Source organism: Lepisosteus oculatus, chromosome 24, assembly GCF_040954835.1.
Source record: "Lepisosteus oculatus isolate fLepOcu1 chromosome 24, fLepOcu1.hap2, whole genome shotgun sequence".
NCBI lineage: Eukaryota > Metazoa > Chordata > Actinopteri > Semionotiformes > Lepisosteidae > Lepisosteus > Lepisosteus oculatus.
This window is the reverse complement of record NC_090719.1, coordinates 4038099-4046453: the sequence shown is the minus strand read 5'-3', so window position 1 is coordinate 4046453 and position 8355 is coordinate 4038099. Positions and strand designations below refer to the sequence as shown.

The 8355-nt window shown below is 41.5% G+C and overlaps 2 long non-coding RNA genes across 3 annotated transcripts; one reads left to right on the top strand and one right to left on the bottom strand.

Moving 5' to 3' along the window:
- The first annotated feature begins 506 nt into the window (after window positions 1-506).
- Window positions 507-1981, top strand: LOC107079814 (uncharacterized). 2 transcript variants are annotated; one of them, XR_001480721.2, is made up of 4 exons: window positions 507-765; window positions 891-979; window positions 1188-1244; window positions 1740-1981. It is a non-coding gene; the product is annotated as an uncharacterized lncRNA (long non-coding RNA). The 2 variants fall into 2 exon arrangements; XR_011183498.1 differs by lacking the exon at window positions 891-979 and having other exon boundaries at window positions 568-765.
- A 664-nt stretch (window positions 1982-2645) lies between these two features.
- Window positions 2646-6964, bottom strand: LOC107079800 (uncharacterized). The gene is made up of 5 exons (XR_001480713.2): window positions 6349-6964; window positions 5647-5693; window positions 5442-5492; window positions 3369-3451; window positions 2646-2933 (listed from the first exon to the last, which is right to left on the bottom strand). It is a non-coding gene; the product is annotated as an uncharacterized lncRNA (long non-coding RNA).
- Window positions 6965-8355: the final 1391 nt, after the last annotated feature.

The window sequence follows — 8355 nt, the reverse complement described above, 5'->3', positions numbered from 1 at the left end:
CGGGGAACCGCCTCGTTTCGGAACGGTCTTGGTTTTAGACTGAATAAGAGATGGACATTCCCGGCATTTCGCGCGGCCGGCCTGGTGGCTCCGCGGGCTGAATTATCGGCACTTCTAAAAGTCAGAAAAGCAGATCGACTCCCAGTGAGTTAAACACAAGCCCCAAGCCTCCCTGTCAGGCTGACTTCTAACCCCCGGGTTTAGCTCTCACGCTGGCAGTGTGAGTTTGTGGAGGTGGCTGTTCTCTGCCGCGTCGGCCGTTTTGGAGGGGGGGGGTTCATTTTCGGGGCCTTCCAAAACAGGGGGAAATGGGGGGGTTGTCCTTCTTAAATCAACTATTCTTCATTAAATTCTAAAAAGCAGCCCCTTATACCACTGAGACACCTTGAGGACAGGTGTGGCACTAGGAGTGAAAAAGAGGTGCTGTCCTAACTAGGAGCAACAGGGGTCTCTCTCCGGCATATTCTCTTACATTAACCGGCCGCAAGCTAAACGATCCAGACTAACAGCCTCTTAGAGAAACGTCACTGTATCAGGTTGTGGGAAATTCCTGAGCCTTTACATATTTTATGTATGATTTGGTGAGTTTAAGTTTCTATTTGTCTTTAGCGAGGTCAGTGTTGAGCCCTTGTAACAGAATCCACAGCCGTCATTCAGGAGCCGAGCCCGTCTCCAGAGTGACCTTCCTCAGCGGACACGCCCCGTCCACCTGTTCCACAGGTGCGCCCGGCAAGATGGCGGCGGGGCGACCTTCTGCGGCTTTAGGTGCGTTTGCGTTTGATTTCTAAGTTTCTTAGTGTAAGTGCAAAAAATCAAATCTCACTTTGAGAAAGCTAGATAAAAACGTGTTGTTGTTAATTGAACTTGTTTCGGTTTAATTTGTGTTTTAGGGCGCCGACTTTGCTGATCTGTCCTTTTGAGCGTGCTCTCGAAGGTTTAAAAGTCTGCATTAAGCGTTCTTATACCTATCTTTCATTAAGTAAGTTTTTTTAAAGATATGGTATCCCTAAGTCAGTTTCCTTTAACGAAGAAAGACTGTACTTTACCTCCAAACATGTCCTATATAAAGTTAATAGCTGTGTAATCTCTCCATTTCGGGTTTGGGCTATAATAACCCTCTCCGCTCCGAAATTATACAATATTGTAAAGATTAAATTTCCTAGTTCGTACGGTTTTTATTTCTCCAGGTGACAAAAGTATTTCAAGAATAGGCCTCCATTTATGAAGAAGTTATTTTTTCCGGGGTAAGTTATATTCCTACCTTTCGTTATAGTATTCATATTTCTGTAACTCGATTAGACACGTATTTCCCAGCATTTTAACACCAGAACTAAGTATATGACGGCTTTTGCGTTTCGTTTTGATTTTGTTATACAGAAATAGGAAACTCTTAGGGCGTTAGTTCTTACTGTATATTCATCTATTGAATCCATTGGGTAAAGGTGGGTAATACTAACAAATCTTAATGGTGGTTTTTTAAGCAGGGATTAAAATCGAATTTGATACACGCTATAAGTGGTACTTGATCGTAAATGTATAAGTAGCATTGAATTTCTATGTACTTTCTAAATATTGGAGTAGTGTTACTGGGATGTATCTGTGATTTCTCACTGAATTTGAGCGTGTTTGTATATTTCTTTTATTCAGACAGCTTATTTACAAAGTTAATAGACTTCAGAACTTCAAGTGAATCGATTCTGCAAATCTTTTTAACTTGATCCTTTTTCTTCTGTGTTCAGTTCAGCGGCTCTATCCTCAGAGCTCAACCGATCTCCTTTCCAGCAACGCGTCGTGCGATGACAAGCTATTCTTGACAAGGTGCTTTTCTTTCAATTTCGGTTTCGACACCATTGGCTTGATCTGTAATGTACCGATGCAGTGATGTATCTTGCCCTTTATTGCAGTAAAGTTCTGAACGTGCATGGTTCGTGGTGACCGCTGCTATGTGCTGTGCATTCTGCAATAAAAATTGTTGATCGCATTTTCTGAATTGTCTTGTATTTTGTTTCAAAGTGTGGGGGAGGGGGTTGGACTGGGTTGATGTCTCACTGCTTTAAGATTTTGGCTGGAGACTCTGGAGCGACCACAAGCAATTTCCAAAAAACGATGCGAAGGGTTGTTTTTTACCTTGCGGAATGGACCGCAAGGGGACACACTGTTGCATTTTGCGGGGACTACCCTCCTTTTTAAGTGGCTCCAAATTTTCCTGCCAATTTAAGTAGTCCCTGATGGCTTTAGTTGAGTCATCAAGGTCATACTCAGCCTATCAGTCATAGGTTGTAACTGAGCGCTCCGGGTGACCTGCCTCTCTGCAGGGAACCAAAGCCATCACCAGCCTGCCTTCCTCTCCTGCTGGGAGTGAGGGGACTTGGCTTGATCTGTGGTCATTCATCCAGCCCCCCTCTCCAAAAAGAGGATTGGACGGTTTTTTGGCGGGACAATCTGGGCACACTTAAAAAGGGGGTAGCCTCTGCAGATTCCAAGTCACAATGCGATAGGGTGTCCCCTTGCGGTAGGTGACTCCAAGGATAAAACAGCTCATCGCATCGTTTCTCAGAAACAGTTCGCAAAATCTCTCTGCCAAGAAACTCACCAACATCAAGGTTTTTCAGGGCCAAGGGGGTACAGAGCTCTGCATGAGAAATGAAAGAACAAAATTAAACTCCAATGAATAATTTATTGAGTAAAAAATGCATACAAAACAAAGCATTGCAGTATGACTGATGCACAGGCTTTCAAGTGAAAATGAACAGGCATTTCGATTACAAAGTGTCAAAGCACGGCCACACGAACGCTAAATACTTTTAACAAAATCAACAGACTACGAAAAGATTTGCATGCAACTGCACGGAAAAGCAGAGCATGTTCCTGTTTCTCCGAGGCAATCCGTGGAAGCAGCGACCAGAATGAAGACTGGAACTTCGTTGCATTTCCTGCAAAACGACAGAAAACTATGAAAGCCCGTTTCCGCCAGGGAGTAAAAAAAAAACGCGCTATGGTATCTCAGAACTGCGACTTTATATATCGCAGAACCGCGACTTAAAATCTCAGAATGACGACTTTTTATCTCACATTTGCGACTTTGAAATCGCCCACATTTCATTGTCCTTTTGGCATTGTAACGGATTCGGGTTCTTGGGCTTGTGCCCTCGCCGCTCCTAACCTAGTTCGTGCCTCAGTGGATGGGCTCGAACCCAGGTCTTGCCAGCTGAGCTAAAGAAGACCTTCTTCAAATGTGAGATAAAAAGTCGTCATTCTGAGATTTTAAGTCGCAGTTCTGCGATATAAAGTCGTAATTGCTATTCATAAAGTCGCAATTCTGAGATACCATAGCGCATTTTTTTTTAAAAACGCGTTTTAAAGAATACCTTCTTTAGCCCCGGAGGCCAGCATCCCTGTTACGCGCAGCGGAGGGCGGTGCCGTCACCGCACTGCAACCAGATCGTACAGCCTGTATGGAAAAAAAAGAAGAAAGAAAACACAACGTTTCGGCCGTGGAGCCTTCTTCGGGTTCAAGAAGGCTCCACGGCCGAAACGTTGTGTTTTCTTTCTTTTTTTTTTAGCATGGAATAAACCTCTTACTTGTTCCTTTCCAGCCTACGCATGCTGACGCAGCTCCCCACCTGAACTACCACAACCTGTATGTCGGCCGTTCCGTTACACTAAATTCATGAATCGCGCAGGATCACAGGATCTATAGGCCTGAAGACTTGTCTTGTACAGTGCCCTGATAAAAGTCAAATTAATTACACTAATTTTTATGGAATCCCATTTCCGCCAGGAAATCCACAGTACCTGGATGGAATAGTGGACGGTGGGCTTTTAAAAAAAAGTTATGTAAACACCAGAAATACAAAAAAAGGAAACAGAATATGAAAAAAAGCTACAGAAATAGACACTTCACATCCAGAGGAATTCACAATTATAAAAGCTGAAACTTATACTTTCTACATGTCTTGCCTTTTGATTCTTTACATTTCTAATACTTAAAGCAAAAATGGAATTGTACTTTAAAAGCATTAAGGGAGGGAGGAGTATTAGATTATTCACTTTTGTGGATGAAGTATTTCGCCAAAATAATTAACCGATTAATAATAAGAACATATCCTTTATCGAAATCAGATCTCAATATAATTTAACATTTACCTTTAAATGTTTCACAACATCTTGGAAGTCTATCCAAAACAATTTCGGCACATTTCCTTTTTACTTAAAGAAGGTCGTCTTTAGCTCAGCTGGCAAGACCTGGGTTCGAGCCCATGCACTGAGGCACGAACTAGGGTGGGAGCGGCGGGGGCACAAGCCCTAGAACCCGAATCCTTTACAATGACAACAGGACAATGAAAAGTGGACTATTTCAAAGTCGCAAATGTGAGTTAAAAAGTCACAATTTTAAGTTTTAAAGTCGCAATTCTGAGATATAAAGTTGTAATTTTGAGATTTAAAGTCGCAATTGTGAGATACAAAGTCGCAATTGCGAGATAATAAGTAGGAATTGTGAGATACAAAGTCGCAATTGCGAGATACCATAGCGCGTTTTTTTTACGCCCTGGTGGAAACGGGCTTCCATTTTATGGAAATCAGTATTAGCTACAAAGGAACAAGTAATAGGTTTATTCCATGCTGAAAAGATTAGAAAGAAAACACAACGTTTTGGCCGTGGAGCCTTCTTTAGGTGTATTAGCATTACTGTATCACGGTAATAGTATTACTATATACCATTATATATATATACTATTACTATATCACATAGTATTACTGTATCAAAGTATTAGCTGTGCTTTCTGTTACAAAAGGGATCTCGAAATTATCCCAGATAGTTAGATCGACCTTCTGTATTGACTGACACGTTCAGAAGATGAAACAGTTTCAAAAGATTTACAATTGGAATAAAGCACGTAGCCTGGTGTAACAGAAAATGTTCCTGTTCAACAGGGTTTTGAAGTACCCAGGCTTACATTTCAAGTGTGAATACCGAAGCCGAAGGCACAACACAATCAATACAGCCACAGTGTATCGATTAGACAGAAACTACCACATTGCAATGCGTTTTGTTTGACCAATTTCCAATTTGATTAGCATATTGTCTTTCTGAAATAACGTGGTTTACACACTAACACAGGAATAATTAATCGAAATCTTTACAGGTCCCGTTGTTTTAACTGCTGTGATGTAATTTGGAAGCCAAAACGGTTTCTTATGAATCTGTATTATGCGCATCCAAAAGCTAAAGTGATCGCAGTTTTAGCAGAAAAGGATGTCTGCAAACAGTGGGCCTACAATATTGTCATTTCAAAACTATCTCTGCCGTTTAGGATCGCCTTGTTTGAGTCTTCTTTCGACAAAATGTACCACGTTTTCCAACAACAATTTTCGGAAGGTACAGTATATACGGTACTTCAATATGATATGTATAAATTAATAAAATGTTTTATACTTACATAGATCATTCCAGCAGCTGAGCCAAGTATGTCCTGCCCGAAGACACCAAACTGGAAACACAAGAACACATGCATTTAAATGACCATTTAAAGATCATTTAACCAAGGTTTCTTAGCAGCAAACGGCGTTTTCTCCAGGGCAGATAGCGCAGAACGGATTTCAATGAGATTCGTGTACAGAAATGAATAAAATGTATATACTTACGTTTATACTCCCATTATTTAGTGGGAATCACCTCCTGTCCGAAGACACTGAACGGAAAACACAACAGAGACCAAATGTAAAATGTAATGACCATTTCAACTAGAAAGCATTAGTTGCAAAAGTTTTACCACGGATATAAGAACATAATCAGACAACATACTCTGGAAAATAATTTTAAAAACTTTACAATTCAAGAAGGGTGCGTTGGGTCAGGGTAAATGTACAGGCTTGATTTTGTACACAAAAGCTCACCAAGTCTTGGAGAAAGATTAAGATAAAAGAACATCCGGAAAATGACGTTTTCATTTTATGTTAAAAATTGGTTATCGGGTTTTCAGGGAAAAGAAAGCATATTACATGGTACCATATACATAATGAATAAATGCGAACACTCATAATAGCCTGAAAGACTTGGTACCTAAGTTTGGCCAATACAGCAGTGTCTTTACCGCTACAACAGAGTTTCCTGGGTGTAAAAGTCATACACACGTTGTCTGTGTAACACAGGGGGCTTTTTAAAAACAAGATAAGCGCTGGAAAAGACTAACACTAAAAATGTTATTTAGCGCCCAACAAAAATACGTGTCTTACTCCTTTATCCGGCGAGGTTTAAATTACATAATTACAAAGGTCAAATTTTATCTACATTCAAATAAGAGAAAAATAAAAAAATAACCAGAACAAGACGCAGAACAAACTCACTCAGCTGCCTTCTCTGCTGCACGACCTGGCGGACAGGTGAGCGGGGCGTGGCCTGCGAAGGAAGTCGTTCGAGTGGGCGTGGTCACAGAAGCCCCCATGAGTTACAGGTTTCGAAATCTCTTTTTTTCATGGCCATCTGAGCAATCACAGTACATTTAATCCTTATGAGTATTCAAAAGCTACTGGAATGCAAATGAAAGAATTAATATGCAGGCGAGCTGTGGGGTCTAAAGTTCTTTGCAGGACAGTTACTGTTCTATAACCTGATTTATTTGAACGCTGTACCAAAAAGTCAGATTTGTCATCTCTAAACGTTTATCATACACTCAATTTACTACCTTTGTACTCCTTATTAGTCATACAGCTGATGTGTTCATTTAGGAAGTTACAAGAACATGAGAAAGCTCAAACGAGAGGACAGTATTTGATCCATGTAGCCCTTTTGGGCTTATTGTATCAGTCTGATTCAATAATCTCATGCAAGCATTGGTCTAAGACAGACTGTTGGTTTCAACAAAATGGCTGGATCACCTGTGCCATTCTCCCACAACTCATTGTGTAAAGAAAATTTAAATACAGTTCCCCATGACATAATTTCATGTTTTGTTTTCATGACATGACATGGTTCATGTCAAAGGAGTTCACACTGTATTACTGCAACTTACTATTTGACTACTTAACTGCAGTAACTACTTAATAATAATAATAATAATAATAATAATAATAATAATAATAATAATAGCTTACAATTATATAGCGCTTTTCTGGACACTCCACTCAAAGCGCTTTACAGGTAATGGGGACTCCCTTCCACCACCACCAATGTGCAGCCCCACCTGGATGATGATACTTAACTCATTAGCATAATTTTCAATACTAGTGCACTGTACTGAAGTATATATTATATTCACAGAACCTCAATTCCAAACATTAATCCTTACCATAAGCATTGTTTATGGATAAAATTCTCTCTGTGGTAATTAAAAATCCCAGGGCATTTCTTGAAAAGAGTTATCCTGGTGTCCTGGCCAAATGACCTGTTGGCCTTTACCAATCATGGCCTCCTAATAATCCTCATCTCTGAACTGGCTCCATCACTCTGTTCTCCTCCCCACTGAGAGCTGGTGTGTGGGGAACAGACTGGCACACTCTGGCTGCTGTTGCATCATCCAGGTGGGGCTGCACACTGGTTGTGGTGGAGTGGATCCCCATTACCTGTAAGTGCTTTCTGCGGAGTGTTCAGAAAAGCACTATATAAGTGTTAGGATTTTTTTTTTAAAGATCAGGATAGTTGGAGTTTATAAAAGAGGAGGTGGAAGAATATTTGTAAGAACGCACAGCGACCCCAGACATGAGGAGGAGCTGGAGGCGATGGCTACACTCAGTAAACCAGACAAACCCACCATTCCTTTTGAAGAGTCGGTGTCACGCCCTCTACAGCTAGAGGGCGCTCCTCCTCTGTCCTGTTCCTAGTTTCCCTGTGCTTTGCTTGTCCTTCCAGTGTGTCTTTGTGTGGAGCTATATATTTCTGGGTCACCCTTTCCTCCTCGCTCAGCACTGAGGGATTGGATGTCTTGAGACCCGCCTAGCACCAGGTCGTCTCCTCCGCGGCCTGAGGGCATAGGTTTCTACCCAACATCGGCTGACCTCCCGAGCCCGGGATAACCCCCTTTTTGCCACTACGCATAGGGTCTTTATTGCTTTCCTGGCCATTCCACGGCATGCCCCTTCTGACATCCGTGACAGTCGGAATCTGGAAGGAAACGAACAATTTCCTAAAAAGGTTTAGAGCAGGGTCAGGACAGGTTCTGGTTTAAGAAGATACCACCCCCCCCATGAGCGAGAAAGAGCTTGGGGAAATGGTACAGAGTTGACATCAATCACAAGCGTGTAAAGGAAATGCTTATAGAAGCTCAACTTAGAGGTAGTAGTCAGCACGAGTCTTAGGCTAGACATTGTATCCCTTGGTCTATGGTTACAAAGCAGGGTTCCCTCATTGAATTGACA